The following is a 24,370-nucleotide window of genomic DNA, read 5'->3' on the forward strand; positions in this document are numbered from 1 at the left end:
GTTATTAACACATGGCGTCTGTGATGTACTGCTTTGGACGTGATTGGAATCTCAAGGGTTTCTCACACTGTGCTTAACCCTGGATTACTATCATCCCAGGTAAAGTTACGTTTTACACGTGTAATATAGAAGTGGGGTTAGTACGGCTTTTTCCCCAGGCTTATGAATCCTAGTCATGGAAACACTGCATGTTGTAGAAACAGTTGTTTCAGCTGTTAAACAACAGTACAATTTATCCAATGCACTGAATTTCTATCCCTCACAGCCTCATTTTCATTCCTGTCAAAAATTAAAAATGGCGCTACCCTGATGTATGAGGATTTGTAATTCTAGAGCTGTTGTTTAAACAGGTTGTGTGCTGCATTTGTCAGAATTACTCTGTAATCGCTTTTTACAGAAATAGCGCTGATTCTCGTGCCGGTGTGTCACTGAAATCTGAGCCAGTGAAGGGCTGCTGTTCGCCGGGGTAACTGCAAACTTCAGATGCGGCCTCGCGTTTCACTCGTAACTGAAAGATGCCGTGACTGACTCCAAAACCTGCCCATAAACAAACAGTACTGACATTAGAAACATATTTTAACATCAAATTAAATTAAACTCATATAACAAGTAAAGTCCATTTATTTTATGCAAGGCAAAAGGTGTTTCCATCATGCGAAGTGGCCACTGCTAATGCAGCTGACTGACATCTCGTCCTTATGTTGCGTTGCATAAAATAAAACAATTTACAGCACAGCAAAGAGTTTATAAATGAAATAAAATGTATACAAACCTTTATTCCGCTGAAGAAGTGCACCAAATCGGCGAGAATCAGCGCCGAGAACCTTCTGTAGAGGACTTATCAAGCCTGTGCTCTGACTGTAACTCAGCAGCTGTTTTGGCAGAGACAGGCTTAACCCAGGGTAGAAAAAATAACTCAGCGTTAAAAATGAACTAGCTACTTAGTTACAGAGAAACTACCCAGCACCTGGGTAAAAAATATTAAAAACAACTGAATAAAATGACCCAACAAGTTGAACCCAGCATTTGGGTTAAAAAAATAACCCAGTGTAGGATTTTAAAGTGTGGAATTAATTGTTAAGCCCTGGTATATTATGAGCAGTGTGAAACATGAAGGTAAATTGGTATTGTCTGTTGTCTGAATGTGGTGTGGGTAATGTGGTCTGGATGTGCACATCATGAAACCAATTGAAAAAGTTAATTTATGTGATATCATGTGTATATAAATATGGGAAGGAATTAAATTGGACAGATATATAATAAAAGTTTATTAGGCGGAGAAAGGGACATTTAGTTTCACAGTAGGTATTGGTATTCAGTTAAGGTCAGAATAGCAGAAACACTGTGAAAAATTAATATACCACAATCAGAGACATTTCTATACAATTGGGGTGAGATTCCTCAGGGGCCCCCCTGAGTTAGATGAAGAACAGTAGGTAATTTGCTCTGTAATTTTTCTGAGATTGTGTAAGTAAATCACAGACATGCTCAATTCAAGTGGGATTGAAATCACAAAGTCCATCTGTAAAACACAAATTAACCTGACTTTCTCAGGGAAAACTTAAAGCATCTGAATAAAGCTCTTTACTTAAAAGTAAAAACGTTTTAGAAGCAAATCATGTCTGTGAGGCAATAAAAAAAAATAAAAAGGAAACGTTTGTTGCTTAAAGGATATTCGTACTGCAGTTCAGGAGACTTAATAGAGGTTTCCCAGCCAAGGAAGAAGGGTCTTATCTAGTGAAACGATTTGTTATTTTCTAAAAAAAATTTACAATTTATATACTTTTAACCTCAAATGCTCGTCTTGTCTAGCTCTGCGTGAACTCTGTGTATTCCAGTTCAAGACAGTTAGGGTAGGTCGAAAAACCCCCATCTCATTTTCTCCTCCAACTTCAAAATCTTCCTACATCACTGAAGAACTGACCCAGTGTTTACAAAGTGAACACGCAAGGAGGTCAAACACCCTTTACAAAAAATTTACAACAGCGATGATATAAATTGTCAATTTTATTAGAAAATAACTGATTGTTTCGCTAGATAAGACCTTCTAGTCCACTATATGGAGAAAAATCCTGAAATGTTTTCCTCAGAAAACATATCTGTAAATTCTTGTTCTGGAAGTGAACTTCTTTAAGAACAGTCATTATTTCTGCAATTAACATTGGTACCACTAGTGGCCCCAAAATTAGTAGCAGCTTTTTATCAAATGTTTTTACCAAGTTTCTTTTGAAATAAAAGTAAAAACAGATTAAGCATTTGTTGATTTGCGTGCAGAGCTATAAAAGTAATTTGGGCAGCATCAGTCTTGGGAGAATTAGCTGACAAATGTTCATACTGAAGTATCAGACTTTTGATTGCAGAATTTAGATTCTTTTGAAATCTGAAAATAGTATGTGACACTGTTTAGATTCTCTTTTTAGATTCAAAAGTGCATGTGGTCTCTATTTAATCTCATTGCTATCAGAAATAGTGACATTTAATACATGTTTTTTTTCTGACTTTAGATTACATGAGAGCCTTCAACCAAAAAGCTGGTAAAGTTTACATTTTACAGATTCTTTTATCCAGACTGACATTGCATTCAAGGTACTAGCCCTCTCTGTGACTCAAACCCATGACATTGATGTTGCCAGTGCCATTCTCTACTGATTGAGCTACAGGAAGGCTTGAATCCTGAATTGTTGAATACTGTAAGATTTAAGCCCTGCCATACATGGTTTTGAGTGCTGCAGCCATTTGTCTGGCAGTAGATAATGATATATCAAATGCTTGGCCCAAATAATTCATTATTTTCCTGTCTTACATTAATTATCGCACAGTTACATGTGTTAAAGATTATTAAGCTGAAATTTTCTTTAATATATTACGAGACTCCGAGGGATGACCTCTGTTAAAGTCATTAGATGACTAATACAGTGCTCCCCGTAATGCGGTAGGGCCAGTGTTGTGTGTTGTCTGTGCATGTGTGTTGATTACTATGGGATTGCGTTGATTCTCAGCTCTCGCTAGTGTCAGTCAATAGCACAAACTAAGACTCCCTGGTGGCCAAAAGGCTGGCGGAATATCTAAAAACATGTCAAAAAGATGAGCAACACCATGAGCCATCGCTCCCCCTCCTTTTCTCTCACATCCACATGCAGACACGCGCTGGCATGAATATTATTCAGTGTCAGATTGAGTGAAGAAATTACGTGATGTCTAGATGTATGATGATGGCATCCCTAGTGCCACACATAGGCACACACACACTTCGCTCGTTTACTTCCAGGCTTCTGGCAGGCATGTTCCGGGGGCAAAGGTCATGGCCATGTGGATGGTTGCCATGGTGGTTAGCAACCATTGCTGTGGTGTTGAGACTGACTTTTCCAAGCTTAGACTGGCGTAATTAATATTGGCTCGAACCCCCTGATGATGACGCAGTCCAGCTCTGTCTGGCCCAAAGCAGCCTGGCGGCCCTCGTAATTCGAAGCACAACCTCTGCTATTTGCAAACTGGAGCGAACTGGCTATGCTCTCTTTCCCTCTCACTCTTTCTGTTTAGTTCATTTATGGAATCCTTTTGTTTTAATTAGGGCTGTCAATCGATTAACGATTTCAATTCAGCATATCATTAACCAGCACTCCATTAAAATTATATGCTGATTAATCTAATTAATTGTAATCACATACATAAATATTTGATAAGAACAACTTGAATGAAGGTAATTGATAATTAGACATTTGAAGGTTTTTGAAGTCAATATATTGTTTGTTTTATTTCTATATTTTTGGACATAAGCCTGTCCTACCGTCCATTTAGCAAAAAAAGCTCTGCTCCTGCTTGGTTACTGTTTTAGACAAACTCTACAGAAAATCCTATAGGAGTTAGGTGGAAATTTCTGTAAACTTTGAATGTGGTAAAAATAGTTTAGGAATTTTACCTGGCGGACCTGAGAGGAGCCAATGCCTCCATCACGATATGATTGGATATGACTGGTTATGTTCGGCTGTGATTGGTTCACACAAAATATCTTGCGTCTTGTGCATTCTGCATTTGCAAAACAGTCTGAATAAACAATATAATGCTGTTAATGGGAAGACTAGGTAAAAAAGTAAGTAAACAACTGAGTAATCAGCTTGATAAAAGTTAAATCTCTGCGTTTGTGACCATTATTTACTAAGGTTTGATGGCTGATGACCCGAAAATTAAAAAATTGTTAACTATTAAAATTAATAAGCTGAATAGATTTTTTTTTTTTAGGAAATTAATACTTTTATTCAGCAAGGATGCATTAAATTGAATAAAACTAACAGTAAAGACATTTATAATAATATAGCTGCAAGCAGCAATTACCGGGGTTCAAGCACTTGAAGGCATTTCAGCATATGACAAAAGACATTATTTAGCAAGCTTTTAACCACTAAATCAATGATTTTAAAAAGCATTTTGGGCAAATCTGGGCAATTTACCATAGAAATATTCTGTTTTTTAATGTGTTATAGCACCAGCTGTGGTCCTCCTAAAAATTTTGCATGCTTGTTTAGAATCACCTGCCTCATGTGCTCACCAGGTTTCGTGAAGTTTTGAGTTTTCCTTTAGGCTTTATAGGATTCTGGGTAAATTTGGACAGGCCCCTTTTTTAAACTACCCTGTTATAGCTTCCCAAAGGGTAAATTTCAGCATTTCTGTTGATAATTATTGGCTTACGAAGTCCAGAGAATTGTACTGCAGTGTTTTTTCCAGATTGAGCGAAAAACCTAGCACTAGTTTTACATCTTCTCCAAAACTGAACAAACAATGACAGCAATGACCATTTTTTGATAATTATTGATGTTCACTCTCCAGAGAATCTTCCTGCACTGGTTTGGTTCCGATCGGGCGGAATTTTTCAAAAAATGCTAAATACCTGAAAATTTCACCAGGTTCACAATCAAATCTGAGACATGTGTTTTGTCCAGTGTGAGACAAAGATTCCAACGACATTAGACACTTGAGTCTGCGACGGTTCAGATTTCCTACTTTTGATCGCTGTAGTCACATTGTAGGCGGTGTGAGTACTACCATCCTTCGAAGTTTCAAGTCTCTACGATTTACGGTTTGGTCTGCACGATCAGTTTTACATGGAGGATCGCTGATTCGTGATCCGCTACGCACTTGAACCCTTAATTATAATATATGAAACAAAATTCTATTTCAAATAAATGCTGTTCTTTTGAACTTTCTATTCATCAAAGAATCCTGAAAAAAATCCTGCCATGATTTCCAGAAAATATTAAGCAGCACAACTGTTATCACCAAATCAGCTTATTACAATGATTTCGGAAAGAATTTTTAGCAGCCGTTACTCCAGTCTTCAGAGTCACTTTGCCATCACAGGAATATTAAAAAAAACTTAATAGCTAAGGTTTATGTATACTTTATCATATCACTATAGATTAACAAGTTTAATTGACATTTGTAGTTTTACTACTTCCAAATATTTTTTTATGCACTGCAGGATTGGAGCTAAAATCTGTGCACTGTCGGTTGAGAGGGGTCGTTGTTTTGAGACCGAGCACCCTGTGATCATTCCGTTAGTAGATGTATGAAACTAGGACAAGTGCTGGTGGGGTGGCTGCTTGATTCTCTCTGGCTCTGTATCAGAAGCTGTGATGGAGCGATAGAGGGATAGACGTGACGAAGACATTGATGGACTGATGAAGAGCGCTGTTCTTTTGTCAAGAGCAATGAACGTTTAAAGCGCAGTCAGACACCTGCTCATGTCACCTGTGCGCTGTGATTTTTCGCTGTACATGAAAATGTTTAGGTTTGTGCGTTCAGGTGTGGTTTCATGGAAGAGTTCACATGCAAGATGTTGAGATTCATGATAGCGGCTGTATTTATTCATGTGTGTGTAGCATTTACAGGCACATATGTGAAAACATCATCTCGCAGTTGTGGTTGGGGTTTATTTCTACCTGCCGGGAGTGTGGGGCTGAAACTGGATTATAGGTTGATTTATTTGAAGTCACTTCACTCAACAGCCATCTTGGCAACTATTTTCTTGTCACGCAAGGATGGCTTCTTCCTACTTTAATAGGATAAAGACCAAAACCACCAAAACTGTTCGTCAAATCACGAATGCAAATCCAGTCCAGCTAATGCAAAATGTGTTCTAGAGCAAACAGACCGATGCCTCAATTCTAAATTGGCTTTTTAAAAGCAGGACTTCATTTTATACAGATCCTGATCCTTGTGATTCATTTTTTACTATTGACCTGTTTTCTCTTCCATATACTGTCTCTCTAAACCCACTAGACTTCACTGATTAAACTAATTTCATTATTGTTTATTATATTGGAACAAATTTCAGCATTTTTGGAAGATCAACTTATTGTAAATTATGACATTTTACAATTATGTCGAAAGTATGACAAAGAGGATGTTTCTGTAACATTAGACACTTTTTATGTCCCAGGGAACATTGTTTATTTATGCACATTTAATCTTTTTAATTTTCTTCCTCCTTCTTCAGCCTTTTCTTCCTCCTCCTCCTTTTTATTCTTTCTCCTTCTCCTCCTCCTTCTTCTTATTTCTCCTCCTGCTTCTTCATCGTCTTCTTCTTCCTCTTCCAACTTCTCCTTCTTCTTCTACCTCCTCCATCTTCTTCTTCCTCCTCATCCTCCTCTTTCTTCTTCTTCTTCTTCTTCTTCCTCCCTCTTCTTCCTCCTTCTCCTTCTCCCTCCTCCACCTTCTCCTTCTTCTCCTTTTCCTCCTCCTTCTTCCTCATCTTCCTCCATTTTCTTCTTCTTCTTCCTCCTCCTCCTTCTTCCTCCTCCTCCTCCTTCTCCTTCTACCTTCTCCTCTATCTTCTTCTTCCTCCTCATCTTCCCCTTTCTTCTTCTTCTTCTTCTTCTTCTTCTTCTTCCTCCTCCTTCTTCCACCTCCTCCTCCACTTTCTTCTTCTTCTTCCTCCTCCTTCTCCTTCTTCTACCTTCTCCTCCATCTTCTTCTTCCTCCTCCTCCTTATCCTTCCTCCTCATCCTCTTTCTTCTTCTTCTGCCCCTCCTCCTCGTTCTTCTTTATCTTCTTCCTCCTTCTTCTTCCTCCTCCATTTTCTTGTTCCTCTTCCTCTTTCTCCTTCTTCTTCTCTTTCTTTATCTTCCTCCTCCTCTTTCTCCTTCTCCTTCTCCCTCCTCCGTCTCCTCCACATCCCCCTTCTCCTTCTTCTTCCTTCTCCTTCTTCTTGTTCATCTTCTTCTTCCTCTTCTTCTTTTTCCTCCTCCTCCCTTTTCTTCTCCTTTTTCCTCTTCCTCTTTCTGCTCCTCCTTCTCCGTCTTCGTTTTCTTCCTCCTCCTACTTCTCCTTCTATGTCTTCTTCCTCTTCCTCCTCCTCCTCCTTCTCCTCCTCAGTCTTCTTCTTGTTTTTCTTCCTGCTCCTACTTCTCCTTCTTCTTTTACTTCTCCTCCTTTTCCTTCTCCTTCTTCTTCCTCCTCCTCCTTTTTCTTCTTCGTCTTCCTCCTCCTCCTTCTCCTTCTTCTATTTCTTCTTCTTCCTCCTCCTTCTCCTTCTTTGTCTTCTTCTTTCTCGTCCTCCTCCTCCTGCTGCTTTTTCGTCTTCTTCATTGAAACGGATTTGGAACGTAACTTTTTTGTCCCAGACTTTCCATCTTCAAATTTAAAAGCTCATAATATTCATTATAATTTGACTGATTTTATTAAATCTAAATGAAGAATAAAATAATTTATACATATTAATTTATTTATATGTTTAACATAACATAACATTTTGTTCTAAAAATGTTTAAATGTATTTTTCACTACATCATTTCCAATACAGAACACTATTTTGTGTGGAAGTGTTTAGAGACAGTTTTATATCTAATAATAAGAATGGTTTATTGTTCTTTTTGTGTTTGTTGTTTCATCTTGTGTATATTGCATGTGTTTATGAATATGAATAAGTACACATTGAACTGTACAAACATTCACAGTTTGCTTATCTAGCATTTTTTTCTATCTTGTGAAAGCTGTTTGCTAAGGAGAACCTTGACATGGAGACCAAGCGCTTCATGAATGCTGAACTTAATTTTCCGGTATTTAAACTGAGATTAATCTGATGCTTTTTGAATGGATGCTCTGGTTCCCCAAACATAGTTTCAGCCTCATACCTGTCCTGCGAAGTGCTCAGAGCAGAATACAGTGGCCATCATTTGCCATAAATTGGATCTCTGACTTAATGTGCTGTCGGTGCCACTGCTGTGCTTTACTTTGCTACGAGCACACACACCCACATACACATGTACACACACACAACTCTAGTCTAATGTTCTCTGCCCAATCCCATCTCCTGCCTCAGCTTTAGGTCCGTCCAGTAATCGTTATTGGCCATGGTAATTAATTTGTGTAGCGGCAGCTGTTATTGTGTGGAAATGGAGGCTGAATCAGAGGGAGTGTATTGATGTGATAGAGGGATGAAGTAAAAAGGTGTGGAGGGAAAACTGAGAGCCAGCAGCATTAGAAAGGATAGATGGAGAAACCTGACAAATAAGTTCCGTTCCAAAACCTAGTGAGCTGCCTACGGAGACAGCATTTTAAGGCCTCGTAGGCAAGCTTCCAACGCGAAGACTGTTGAGAGAAAATCTAAATTATGCTGCCTCCTAATACACCTCATTTTTGCCAAATACTATAGCAACATCGCATTTCTGCTTCACTATGAACGCAATTGCAATACCAGTGAAAACAATTCATCCAACATGGTGTATGATTTAAGATGTAAATTTAGTATAAATAGTGGTGGTTGATTTCAGATAAACTGGTATAAATTTGACAGTTAGTTTAAATTTTCAAATGATCATTTTACCTATAATTGTAAAATTCAGTGTCATCTAAAATTTTGGCATTGCAAGAATCCTATTTCCAGTGGCTTTGTTATGACAGTTTCTGAATATATGAGGTTTCATTCCAGTTAGCATGCATTAAATATTTAATATTAATGCAGTAGAAGGCAGCTCCCGTAGGTGTTGAAACAGAACTTTAATGTAAAGGAGAGAATTTGCCGTGTCTCAAGGCATTTGCATGATCCTTGATGCTAGCAATGTCAAGGTCACAGATTTGATTTTCATTGAAAGATGTGCAATGCAAGTCCCTTTGGATAAAGACATCTACCTAATGCATTGTATGTGCATGTAAATGTAAGGACACACACATACACAAACAAAGATTTATGATTTGGGGTGTGTTTTCATAGCTTTTACATTGCTTTGATATCAGTCCCATGGATGGAGAGGAGAAGAAAAGAAAGAGAAGATGAAGGGAGTGTGAAAGAGGGTGGGAGGATTCTGCTCTTTCACCATTACAGCCCCACTCCTCCCCTTCTCTGCTCCCCTGATTATGCTGTTGCTGAGGATGTAGAGCACATCAGTATTGCCTGTATGGTCCCAGCCTTGCAGACTCAGACTTTCGATGATCAGTCCTTTTCACTGCTTATTCTGTCTAGGAACACACAGCGTGAGGTCTGAAATTTTAAATTTACTTGCTACTAAGTGTCCCAAACTAAGGTTTGGGTTTAGTCATTTTCTAAATGTTTTGGAAAATCACCAAGGCTGCATTATTTGATTAAAAACAGTAGTGTTCTGAACTGTTTTTCATGTTAATGTATTTTAAAATGTAATTTATTCCTGTCCAGCTGAATTTTCAGCAGCCATTAGGCCGTGTGTCCACCAAAGCTTTTTTCCTGAGGCGAGCATATTTTTTTCAATTGGGAGCAATGGGAGTATTTAAAAACAGCAACAGCATGACGAGGCGGTGAGCGTTTACTTCACACTGAGCACTGCGTGCTTGGGATTTTTTACTGGTTGCTGAGAGTTGAAAAATGTTTCACTTTAGGTAAAACGCAGTGCTCATCAATGTCACTTTTTACCCAGTCATCCATCCAATTGTGGGAGAGGAGAGATGGGACAAATATCACTAGAGCTGGGTTGATTACTTACGTAATCCATTACATTACACATTTGAGGTAATTTAATCAGACTACTTTTAGGTTACTTTTAGATTACTTTTGACCTAAATCATTTATCATATTGATTTAAATAGGATAATCTTGTACCATATTGACATAAAAATACAAAGAGTAAGACAACATATTCCATTTGTTGAAGTTAATTAAACATTATATTATGTAAAGAGGTTGCGCTAGACTTCAACATTGTTCATAAAAATTCCATCTTAGTCTATTATTAGCTGTCATTTTAATTTTCTTATTTTAATTAGTATAACACATTTAATTGCTTTTTTTATGATCACAGTTTCGTTTTTAATCATGAACCCACAAGGCGACAGCGCAGTGTTTAAAAAATACACTAGGGCTGGGTAAAAAAAAAAAAAAACGATTTCTCGATTTTAATAGATTCTCATTTTAATGAACCAATATCGATTCTTAAATCACAATTGATCTCTTGGTCTATGCTGTTTTCAGTTGATGAATGGACAGTACATAGTGTGTCTTCCTTCCAATAAATAGCAATAGGCTAGGCTTTGTGTTACTTTTGACATAAAACAAAGTTCCTTAGGAAATTCAAGCAATAAATACCGTTTTGGCGCTCTTGAATGTGGCGTGATAGATCGTTGTAGCTTCTGTGTACTCGCCTGTGCGTAATCAAACACATAGGAAAACATTCGTGATAGCTTCGTTTTTGTACTGGATCCCGTGCTCTGCTGCCACACTGGAGCGCACTCGCCACCAACTGGACAGGCATGGGAATTACAGCTGCAATTTACAATAGATTACCCTCAGTGTAATCTGTTAAAATGACGGACGGTCTTCAGATTTTTCCGTCACTGATAAAAAAATTCCGTCAATGACAGAGAATTTTCAGTTAATGTGACCTCTGCGTCAAGGTTTCCCAAACTATTGTTTGTAAAGAAACTACAGGGGGTTTATGAAAAGCCAATAATTAATTAAAACATGAAAATGTTACATTAAAATAAATCATTTTAAAAAATCACTAAGAGTAAAAGAAAAACTTACTAAGAAAATGAAATGTTGTTATATTTGTTTATTTGCATGTCATGTGAATATAACCAGTGTCAGAGAACCAATGAACATGCATATGTGATACTTAAGTATTAAAATATTTATTTTAAAATATCAGGTGGACTTCAAGTAAATATATTAGATAAACTAGGATCAGATGTCAAAAAAAAGTTTTTGGAAAAAGTATTTCAATATGTGTAAAAGACAAAATCCTTCCAAAGACATAGAAATACTTGGTTAAATAACATACAGAGTGATAATTCAAATAAAAATGAATGTGTGCATCAGTAGTTGATGCAATATTGAAATGGTCAATGGTCAAATGCTGTGTAGCCACCTGACTAACGACTGATCTTTGTGTGAATGTCCAAAAAACTGGAAGACTTTTGGTAGGCTGTTTTGAAAAGGAAATTTTAAAAGATGAAAAAGAGGAAGTAGGGAGAATCAATAAATTCTGAATAATTTACTGCTGTTGTGTAAATAATATGTAATTGTGTAATGCATAAAAAAATAAATGTTGTCTGATTACGAGTATTTTAAAATCTAATTACAAGTACTTAATTTTGTAATTACAAGTACTTATTTTTTTTCTAATTACAAGTACTTTATTATTTAAATCTGGTTACGTAATCCAGATTACATGTAATGACTTGCATCCCAGCTCTGAATATCACCAACCATCACATTCTGCTTTTACAATGACTGAACAACAATGGAGAAGAAGTAGTCTAAATATTAATCGTCTCAGAGTATCAATGTCTATACCAGATGACTTCTCCAGACTACAACAATATTAATATAAAATATATTGCTTGGAGGTACATTTTGTTCACTTTGGGTCTAAGTGCTGTGCTTCCAAAGTGCTGTCAATCGCACACAGCTGGGCATTTTCAATAGAGCGCCTGCCATTTTCAGCTGGCTGAAAATGCTTTGGTGGGCACATGGCTGTACTCCAGTTTTCAGTATCACACGATTCTTCAGAAATCGCTCTAAAATTCTGATTTGATGCTCGAGACATTATTATTCATTCATTGTTCATTCAGACTGAAACACAAGAGGCGGGATTTATCGCATGAACCAATCACAGACGAAAATAACCCGTCATATCCAATCATGTCGTGACGGAGGCATTGCCACATTCATTTTCACTTACCCCCCAACAAACCCACCGCACACTTTAGGGGGTTTGTTTAAGGCGAGAGACGTGCTGTTGTACCTACTGGTGTCCCTGTTGGACGTTGTTTCTATAGAACGGGTGATTTTATATACTTCTCAATGTTGTATTTTGTAATATTGGCATGGTAGCACAGTTTATTTTTCTCATCCTCAAATATTTTGAGGAGACACTACCTCCTTTGCCTCCTCAGAGGAACCACCCTTGGTTCTAAATGGATGATTGTTGCATGCCCAGCATTTTACTTTGAGAGTAGACAGACAAATTACTTGTCACTCGAAGCTTGTTAGCAACTAGTTAGGACACAATGTGAGATTGAGACTGCAGCAGCAACAGTAGCAGTGCTTGATACATGAGCAACATCATTTGCATCAATTTCTATTCACTTTTCATTCCATCTGACAGATAGAAAGGGAGAGAAAGAAATAAAGGGAAGAAAAAGATTGTGTAAGCCACCAAATAACTGAAATTGAGAAAGCAACGCAAAACAGCATTACCATATTTTACAGCGCAGTTTTGCATATATGTTCACTTAAAAATGCACAGATACAGACACACTCACACAGTTATACACAAACTTGGTCATTCATCATTGATAAAGGACTCAGACTGTGAGCTACCCTGGGGCCTAAACAGTGGCTTACTCACACAGAGAAGTAGAGGAAAAAAATCTCTATCTCCCTCTCGCTTGTGCTCTCTGTCTCTCTGACACACAAAAACCCATTTATCATTGATTTTATATAAGAGTGATTGGGATGAGATTCTCTTTTGGATTTTCTTGATGTCTCTTCTAGTCTTCTTTCTGTTGGTTTTCCTACTTTCTGTTTTTGTTTGGAGTTTCTCTGCACAGGAGAGTATATTGTAATTGGCTAGAGGGTGTTGGCTCTGTGGGCTGCACATGTGTTGAATATGCAACAGTAACAGCCTCACTTGCTTTTGAATATTAATGAATGAGAAATTGTGGTGGCCGCTCTGCCATTTTTAGGAGCTGCTGTGCTGGTGCCGGTCTTTGTAATACAGTAAAAAGACTACAAATGTAATGACGGTTTAACACAGGCACACACGCACTTCATCAGACAGTGATTAAGCAGATATGAATGGTGTGTGAGTAATGGTTGTGTCTAATTAGCACGGCGCTGACTGCCGCTGACCCTTCACGGAGCGGCCGTGTCCCAGCTCATATTAAACCCCTGTAAATATTTGCTTTTAACTCTTCCTCATCTGTTGTTTCCAATTTTGTGCTCTGGTGGGCTGCGACCACTCATTCATTCCTGTGTGTTTGTTTGTGTGTGTGTGTGTCCTATGAGTGGACAAAGGTTATCCCTTATCGCTTATCTCTCTCTTTTTTCTCTAAACTGGTTGTGGGGAATAGATAGAAAATAGTTTTTAAACTAGACTTTGAATCGGCAGTGGGATTAGAGGTTAAAGGAGGCATTGGATTTGCATATAAACGTGTCTTAGCATTGTGTGGACACAACCAGCCTACAGCGATATGACATTATAATGCTCAGGCCCCGCCCACGACCACTCATGTACTGTCGTGTTTTAGCATATTTCCACCCTTAGCCAGTTGTACGCCGTCCACCATTGTCTGGTGCTCAGGCAGCTGTAGTGGCAACATTTTGAATGCAATGCAGGTGTAAAAGTGAACACAAGAGTCTTCATTTTCACCCAAAATCAGAGCCAACGAGGATGCAGTGGATTAGTTTTTTTTTTTTTTTTGATGGTAACGCACCACCGAATGCAGAAAAAATGTAAGAGGGGGCGGGGTGAGCAGTAGCTCATTATCAATTAAAGAGACATGCACTGAAACAGATCGCTGTGAACACAGCTGTTTTTGACAAGGTAAAAGGGTGTTGTTTTATATGACCATTGAGAAATTTTAACCAAAGTATTTTGCAGACATTTCATGAAGACCCTAAAGAATCATACTAACTTGTGGAAAATGGGTATCTGATGTCCCCTTGAAATATCTTCTAAAAACTCTCCTAAAAGTCTTCTAAACAACTCAGATTTATGTACTTTATTGGTATGACAAATGACTTGAATCATTTGTGTTAAATATGACATATAATTTTATGTTTGAGATGTAAAAATTAGGGGCAATGTGATATCATTTGTAATCATATGTATTCTTACATAAGTGTTGTAGCACATGTTTATGTGCTACATGTCCATGTTTATATGTTTGAACACTGAAATGTAAATTAGTAATGTATTGACAGCATCTAAAATGTAAGCATCTTTCATATGAACTGCTTCAGAGATGTAACGTTTTTTACATATACTTTCAGTTCATAAAATATTGAACTGATTGAATTAATAGGCTGAACTGACATTTTTTGGGTGGAAAAATGTTAGTTTTTTCATATATTTTTGAAAGAAGTCTCTTATGCTTCCCAAAATTGCATTTATACAGTTAAAACACAATAAAAACATTATACATTCTAAAATATATTAAAATGGAAAACAGTTATTTATTCCTCTGATGACAAAGCAGCAATTTTCAGTAGCAGTTATCAATACTGAAAAATGTTGTGCTGCTTAAAATGTTTATGAAAATGGTGATTTGATTGATTGATTTATTGATTGACTTTTTTAGAAAACAAAAATGGTTCTATCTACAGAAGTCTAAGGAATACAAAAACTTTGAAGCTCAATATCTCATAACTGCTCAGAATGCAGACAGAACCGTGTAATTCCAAGGTGGTAAAATGTAAACGTTTTTCTGTCACTTTTGATCAATTGAATAATTGAATAAATATGTGCTGAATAACAGCATTACTTTCTTTCCAAACTGATTGTAATAGATGTATTTGAAGTGTAATATAAAGGATTTGTAAAGGTCCAGACCTCTGTACATTTTTCATGTTCAAAAATAAAATTTGTTTTCTAAATTACTAATTTGCTACTAAACTCCTCATATGGATGTCTGCCATGTATAATTCAGTTTAGACAGTTTGCAAGAATATTTAGCATCCGTGGTATGCAAATATTATACGCATTTTTGGACTTTTAATTTGACACTTTAGAAAGTTCATTTTCATTTTTATTAATTTTTTTGGTGTTTGCTTGTTTTAAAGAAGAAGTCCACTTCCAAAACTTCAGATTTACATATAATGTACTCACCCCTTGTCATCCAAGATGTTCATGTCTTTCTTTCTTCAGTCGTAAAGAAATTATGTTTTTTGAGGACAACATTTCAGCTTTTTTCTCCATATAATGGACTGATATGGTGCCCTTAATTCTGAACTTCCAAAATGTAGTGTAAATGCAGCTTCAAACGATCCCAAATGCAGTTGTAAACAATCCCAGCCGAGAAAGAAGGGTCTTATCTAGCGAAACGATCAGTCATTTTCATAAAAATAATACAATTTATATACTTTTTAATGTCAAACGCTCTTCTTGTCTTGCTTTGCCTGAACTCTGTTTTTTCTGGTTTATGACAGTTAGGGTATGTCGAAAAACTCCCATCTCATGTTCTCCCTAAACTTCAAAATCGTCATATATCGCTGTTTTACCTTTTTTGTCAAGGGTGTTTGATCTTCTTTGCATGTTCACTTTGCAAAGACTGGGTCGGTACTTCTGCAGCGATGTAGGATGATTTTGAAATGATTTTTGAAGTTAAGGGAGAAAATACATTTTTTTACGTTTTTCGACATACCCTAACTTTCTTGAACCAGAATACACAGGGAGAATTCAGGGAGAGAAAGGCAAGACGAGCGTTTGAGATTAAAAAGTATTTAAATTGTATTTTTTTTAATGAAAATAACCAATCATTTCGCTAGATAAGACCCTTCTTTCTCGGCTGGGATCATTTACAACCGCATTTGGGATCGTTTGAAGCCACATTTAAACTGCCTTTCAAAATTGGGGCACCATAGCAGTCCATTATATGGAGAAAAATCTTGAAATGTTTTTCTCAAAAAACATAATTTCTTTACGACTGAAGAAAGAAAGACATGAACATTTTGGATGACAAGGGGGTGAGTACATTATCTGTAAATCTTTGCTCTGGAAGTGGACTTCTCCTTTAATAGCAATATCTGGCAACACTGCATTGTCGGCACTTAAACTGACAGTAATCGAAAAAGCCCACGGACAGGTTATTGCTGACAGGATACGACACTCGCTAAGAGAAGTGCAAAAAATACCATGATAAATGGTATTTTTTGTCATAAACATTATCAGTGCTGTCAAAAACAGTAACACTTAACACCAGTACACAGATTTGTAGAACAAGTAGGTTACAGAATGAAATTAAATACATAAACACTAGCCATATAGAAGTCTATGTCAGTATAGTCGTTAAATTTTCACAAATCATTCTATAAACATTCATAAGAGCACTAGACAAAGTCATGTTATATAGCATAGTATTGTTGCATGAATAATAAACAACTGATAAAATTATCCACCCCTAGCTATAGTAAAGTATCAACAAATTTTGATACAATAAATAGGGTATGATTTAAAAATGATTCCTCCAAAACAGAGAAAACATCTTTCACAAACATCTACATATCTGTCTCTTTTAAAGTGTTTATAGGGTATTTAATGTAGACTAGTTGTATTTGTATTTGTACCCCCGGACCTCACTAATTTTCTAAACCTGGCTACGGCCATGACTGCAGATGCACAAAATATTTTACGTTTTAGTTTGAATATATTCACATACTGTATTTTGTTCTGTGTTACCTTGAATTGCATCGAAGGTAGTAAAGAACAAAATACAGTACATTAGTTCAAAGAAGAAACAATAGACTCTATATAAATCAGCTGAAAAACAAAAGATCATTTAAAAATAAAAATAACCCATAATACAACCATTAGTGATAATTATAGTTCTTTCTTGATCTCTATCTTTTTTAATGCTTTCAGCTCATCATCCATCTGTGCTGTCTTTTATTCACAGATCAATGGACAGATAAGGGGGACAGAGAAATGAGATAAAGTGGGGGGCGGGAGAAGGTACCGACAGGTTGTGAATGTCTTTTGACCTGACCGTCAGCAGCTCTGCTATCAGTTGGCTGTCTGACACACACATACACACACACTCGCACACGTCGTAACCGCTGTCATCTCCCAGGGTGCCGAGCAGCAGCGAAACCTCGAGGGTCTGAATGAGGGCGCTTCTCAGAACCACCCCTGCACACATCTGTCCTCCTTTATGACACTCGCTGCAGGTATCTGCTGTCTCAGACACAGACAGGCCTGGTGCCAGTGTCTCCAATTCACACCTCACAGTTCCCCCTTCAGATAAAGCAGCGTATATGTGAGCGTGAGAGAGTGAGAGTGTGTGTTCCTCTATCTCTCTCGCCCACTTTCTCACTTGTAGCCTGTTTTGTCCGTCTGTCTCTCTCTGTCTGTTTACTTCTCCCATTCATCATTTTCCATCACACCCAGAGGGCACACAGCACGGCCACAACTGGCCAATTTAAGCCTTGTAACGATGCCAATCAAGCAATTAAGACCCAAACAACCTGTGCGCCCCCCTCCAGCCCCTATACTCGTGCCAACTTTGCGCCCGCTCCGGTCCTGCCGTTCTTCTTACTCTCTTGCCCCGGCTGCAGGGGCATCAGCTGCTGCTGGACCCATCCAGCCCTCTGATTAAACACAACGCACACTGGCTCACGATCAGGGAGGTGACAAGCTCATTAGTCTGACATAAGCCTTAATTACTGCGGCGGCTGATTCTAGATCAGTGTGGAACGGAATAGCAGATGGATATGTGGGAAAGGCATCGCATGGGAGTTGATTGACATATGTGATGAACTGTCAGAGGGTAAATGCAGCAGTTCAGCAGGGTTATGAGCCACAGGACCCTGGTGTGGGTTCTTTTGCATGAGTCATGAGCAGTGTAGGAAAGCTAGTTTGAAAATGTAGCCTGCTAAGCTACAAGCTACCCGCAAAGTAGCTAAATACAGTCAAGCTGTACTATTGTTAGCTAGCAAAACGGAGCAAATGCGGCCTTCAAATCAAATGGTGGCTACAAGTAGGTGGTGCCCATCCTAAAGGGCCTGCATCCCACCAAATTAAGGTATTTTAAAATTCACTTTTTGACTTAGATATACTTATCATTTTCTCTAATTGATTATTGGCTATTTAACTGTTGCACTGAAGAAGAGCTGTGGTCAAGGGATTCTTTATCCAGAAATGAAAATTCTTTCATCATATTACCCTTTTGGCTTTCATTATGGCCAACAAAATACAGATCTTTTGAAAATATCTTCTTTCGTGGTCCACAGAAAGGTTTGTCATCTCATAGAGGTTTGGAACAACACAAGGATGACTAATTGATGACTTTTTTATTTTTTATTTTTGAGTGAACTATTCCTTTAACAGTCAATGTATGTATGTTAATTAATTAATTAACTAACTATTCCTTTAACTTAATTTTTAGTAGTTTTAATAGTTTGACATATTTAGGTTAGTAGCCAAAATGTTTAAGTATTAAAATTAAAATTACAAATTAACTAAAAATTTTGAAAACTAATGTCGATTTTGTAATTCTGTTATAAACCTAAACGTTTTGGCAACTAACCTAAATACATTGCATACCAAACATTCCAAACATACCACAAACTGAAAACTAAACTTAACTAAAATAAAAAGAAAACTAAATACATATCTATCTATCTATCTGTCTATCTATCTGTCTGTCTGCCTGTCTGTCTCTCTATCTATAAACTAAACTATATATATATATATATATATATATGTATATGTATAAATATATATATATATATATATATATATATATATGTGTATGTGTGTGTGTGTGTGTGTGTGTGTGAGAATTATTAATAATTATTATTAATCATTACTAATTCTTTATATTTATTATTATTTATTATTATTTTATAACTTAATTTTTGCTTTTAATGTTCATTTAAATGTTTAGTTTTTCATTTATTTCACTAGTAGGCATTTTTATGGAATTAACAGTTGCAAACGGATTATAAAATTGCATAATTCCAAATCTAAATTAGGTTTGAAAGAGCTGTATGTTTCTTAAGTTGTTGCTTGGCAACAGTACAGTAAGTCAGTCTCTTATTTTACTTGGCAAAGTGCACAGTTAATTCCTATTATTAATATTAATTACACTTATTTGTTATATATTAATGTCACATCACGTCTGTGAGAAAAAAGTTCAGCTTTGTAATATGTTGTTGTTATTAGTACTAATTGTGAATGATGACTGTACAATTAATTTGTCAGGAATTGAAAAACAAAGATAGAAATAAAAACATAGGAAAACATGTTTTTTTCCAACTGGTACAAACGCAAATATGCCACCCGTAAATTGATGCAAAATACAGCTAGTATGAACAGCAAAAACACTATCATAGAGTATTAAACAGAAGTATTTAAAATATTAATTGTGATACAAAAATGAAGACATAAAATTCATTGTATGGTAAGTGAGTAGGAGCATCCAAACAAAGCGGCGCACCTAAATGAATCAGACATCCAAGCACTACATGCTTTTGTTGCCTTAGCTTGCTCAGTTGTGAGGATGTTTGTGCAATACAGTATGAAATAAAAACAGGCATGTCGTGCAACGCTGCTGGAAAAAAATAGCTTGTTATTTGAAAAGCTACACAATTTTGAAAACTGCCGAACTTCTGTCACGCTACTGAGATCGCAGTTTAGTTATTAGTGTCGCTACTTTTAGTTAGTTACGAAGCACTGATCAGAAGCTAGCCATACTCTTGCTGTTCCTTTCCATCTCTAATCTCTGTCATGTTTTCCCCTTATCTTTCTCATGCTCTCCAGTGTTTTTCACACAGCCCTCCTTTTCTCCTGATCAGTTCGTGTGTATTATTGTGTAAGAAGAGTGTGTTTAGTGTGTAGCTGTGTGTGTGTTGTGCAGTATGTTTGGTCTCTAAGGTTTAATTAAAGAGCAGCCAGAGAATCCTGTCAATGGTCCCAAGACTCCCCTCAGAACCCTAGAGTCATCCTCTTCTATTTTACACTCCACAGAACACGCACACACACACATATACACACACAGACGGCCGATAAAGTGCCGAATTATGAGAGGGATAATACAGAGAAAGATGGTTTTCAGTGTTTTTGACAAGAGTTGTTCCTGTTATACCTTTGACCTCTCCAACTTGAAAAAGAAATATGCTTGTGTTGCAAATTGAGGACGTATATTTTCAAGTGATGTAATTGTATAACATTTTAATAATATAAGTATTTAGTAATTCTATTTTTGTTTTAGTAAATAGTTTTTATCTGTAAATTGTTTAATCATTTTATTAAATAATCATGACATTTTATAAATATTTTGTGTTTGTGTGTGTTTGTGCTCAGCAAGCCTGCATTTATTTGATCCAAAGTACAGCAAAAACAGTAAAATTTTGAAATATTTTTTTTTCTATTTAAAATAACTGTTTTCTATTTAAATATATTTTAAAATGTAATTTATTCCTGTGATTTCAAAGCTGAATTTTTAGCTTCAGAAATCATTCTAATATTCTGATTTGCTCAAAAACATTTATTACTATTATTATTATGTTGAAAACAGCTGAGTAGATTTTTTTCAGGTTTCTTTGATGAATAGAAAGTTCCGAAGAACAGCATTTATCTGAAATAGAAATATTTTGTGACATTATAAATGTCTTTATCATCAATTTAAAGCATCCTTGCTAAATAAAGGTATTAAATTCTGTAATTTCTTTCCCAAAGAAAAAAAAAATACTGACTCCAATCTTTTACATGTTTTATATTTACATATACTGTTACAAAATCTTTTTATTTCAGATAAATGCTGGACTTTGAATCTTTCTGTTCATCAAAGAATCCTGAAAAAAAGGTACTCAACTGTTTTAAATATTTACAATAATAATAACAATAAATGTTTCTGAACAGCAAATCAACATATTAGAATGATTTCCGAAAGATCATGTGACACTGAAAACTGGACTTTTCAGTGTCACATGAAAAATTGAAAATTTAATGACATTTTAAAATATATTCAAATAGAAAGCAATTGTTTTAAATAGTAAAAATATTTCACAATATTACTGCTTTTTCTGTATTTTTGGATCAATTGAACACAGGCTTGGTGAGCAGAAGAGAATTCTTCAAAAAAAAAATCGTACTGTTCAAAAACTTTTGACTGGTAGTGTGTACACACACACACACACACACACTCACAGAGGATTTCATTTTCTAATATTTATTTTTTTTGCATAACAGGAATGAGTCACCCTTTATTGCATACAAAGGCTAAATGCATATACATATCTTCTATGCAACATTTTATCTTTATTGAACTTCATTTACATAAGGGTGGGAAATGAATGCAAACTAAGCACAGCATTGAGTCTTAAATTATTATGAACAAAGTAGGAAGAATTATAGTGCAATAATAAGAGGGATAGGCAGCTCAACTGTTTTATTCCTTTCGCATTTCTATCTGACCTCCTTAAATACCACATTACATATAGACTACTGGGGGATTTATACCAGAGTTGGTATTGGATTTTTACAGCATTTATCCGTATTTAAAGCGCTAGTGCCTGTACAGGCCCCTGAGCGAAATACCTACTATATCTTCACACCTCCGTTTTTCTCTCTCTCCTATTCCTTTATCTTTCTCTCATTCCCTTTTTCTCTCTCTCCAATCCATAGTTCTCAAATTCAAATAGCTTTATTGGCATAACAAAAAGACAGACACACACGCGGCGACAGCGCTGCACTAGAAACGCTAATGGCCACATTAAATGAGACTATTATAGGATGGTGATAAAGTAATATCACTGGAGGAGTCCATTCAGCATGATGATTGTTGCCACATTAACGATGATGGTGATGATGATGGTGATGATGAGGAAGCATTGTTTTGCTTTTTAAATAGCTTGCCATCCACATTTACTGCACCGAGGAGGTCGATAATACCTGCAGACAGCTCTCTGTTAGCATTCCCATTCCTCCCAACGGCCGTTTGAAATCTACCATCACTGCCAGATTTTTTTTTGAGCCAATCACCTCAGCTGCAGGAAATGACATCATGATAATGCTGAATCCATCTGTTCCTTCTCCTACCTTTTGTAATGTCTCTGGCCTGCACCTATTTGTGTCCTTCGGTGCTGTTATATATGACATTCCTGTCATCTCAGGAGTTGAGATTTAATGCCTCTTTCTCCATTAGTTTTAAAGTTCACTGCTTATGCTTGACCTTTTGCCCTCCATCTTGTCCAGACTTCAATTCTAAACCCACATTAAATCCATTCACATCACATAAATCTCTCTCTCATCTGTTTTAGCTAACCGGTAAAATGCTTAAGCGTATAAGCTAAGCGCTCTTGGCTAAATGCTAACACCATTTGAAACGAACATCAAAGTTTTAAAGCATCAATCAGCTCTCTCAGGCGATTAGAGGCTTTAAAAAACAAAAGAATGCGTTCACGGGCGAAATGCGTTGGTTCTTAATTAGACTTCATATCCGCACAGATGATTTCATTCAGGATGTGAGAGCTAAAACATCTATTTTTAGTTTGTTAGTCACAACTGAGTGATAGAGGCTCTTTGTGTGGGTGTTTCGAGATGTTTTCCTTTACATCACTGTCTCCCTGTCTCTGTCTCATTGTGTTTATGATGCTCATAATGCCCTGAACGAGCCGTCTGAGCTGTCACTTGCCTGCAGTGATGCTTTTTTTCAGGGCTTAGATGTAGAACTCTACGGGAGGCACTTGAACTGCTGAGTCATTGAATTTTTAAGCTACATTTAAACATCGAAAAACATGTTTGATGAGAAATATTATAGAATATTTTCAGTTTTCTGTCTCAAATGCAATCTAGCCTTGTCATCAAAGACTAAAAGGTTATAAGTTCAAACCTTATGGAAATCCTTCAGTTATAACCACTGTGAGCAAGAGGCTTAACAGTATAGTTCACCTAAAAATGAGTAACTCGCCCTCAAGCGTAGTTGCAAGCTTGTATGACTTTCCTCTGCAGAACACAAAAGAAGATATTTAGAAGAAAGTTGCAGCTGTTTTTGGACTTAGAGTCCCCATGAAATCAAAATTAAAGTTTTTTTGGCTTTTAGTATGAATATGTTAGCCTTAAATTTAAGCTAGTGTGCTCCAAAACAACGACAAAATTCGAATTTACAAGATATAAGCATTCAAAACTCACAGTCTCTCACTTCCGCCAATATGGATCAACGATTTTGATGACATCACCCTGCACTTCAGCTTCTCATCAAACTTTCTGTCCAATCAAATGCTCTCTTAAATCCGAAGCATCCCGCCCCCTACACTGCAAATAGACGTTGAAGCTGCGGCTGAGATCGATCACTTGTTTACAGTGTTAGTATTTTCTGTATAGTGAATGGCATGTAGAGCACAGTGTAGGCAATAGAGAACGATTTAGACAGTGTAAATATGCTTTTGATTGGGGCAAATGAGGTCTGGTTTTGCGTTGTGTCTCCGGTCCAGATACGCGATAGCACGGAGCAGATCATATGCACGAGTCAGCGTATATTCAACACTTTTGAAACAGCCTCAGCATGATTATGATCGCTATTTTGTTTTAGTAAGAGTTTCATATTAAATCTAGGGCTGTCAAATGCGGCTTTGCCGAGCTCAACGGCTCCAGCAGATATAAATGAAATGTTATTAGCTATTTTAAAAAGGGGTGGCTGCTCGATATGTCCCACCCTGTCTTCCTGATTCAGTTAAAATTACGTTAACACATAGAATAACGCTGCGTGTTTCAAAGCACTTCAGTGGACCTTTAAGGTGCTGTCACGTTAGCAAACTTCACATGCAAATAAAGCTCAATTTTCCATTGATGCTTATAATTTTCCTCGATAAAACAATAACAAGAGTTCGATATAACTTTTATGCGCCATTTGAACCGCATTTGAACCGCACCACACGGACCATTTTTCAGACCATTTACTCGCTGATAAGACTGGGCTTGCATCCCAATGTGCATACTATCCATCCTTAATTCTATGTGATAGTAGTAATTTCAATACTATTTAGGGCAGATAAGGTGGATAGTATGCATATTGGGATGCAGGGCTGGTCATGCAACCACTAAACAGTGCTGTGAGATCCAGTGTGAAGCGCTTGAATTTAGTGAAGAACACAAATGACTCTGTGATTTAAAAGCCAGATGAAACATCACTGACAAACAAGAGAAACACTGTGCGTAACACACTTAGAAGGCTTTTCAATCTG

General features: G+C 36.8%; 1 protein-coding gene across 1 annotated transcript in view; it reads left to right on the forward strand.

The window, feature by feature from the left end:
* nlgn2a (neuroligin 2a) overlaps positions 1-24,370 on the forward strand; it is a 188,325-nt gene that overhangs the window by 56,897 nt on the left and 107,058 nt on the right.

This window comes from Labeo rohita, chromosome 7 (assembly GCF_022985175.1).
Source record: "Labeo rohita strain BAU-BD-2019 chromosome 7, IGBB_LRoh.1.0, whole genome shotgun sequence".
NCBI lineage: Eukaryota > Metazoa > Chordata > Actinopteri > Cypriniformes > Cyprinidae > Labeo > Labeo rohita.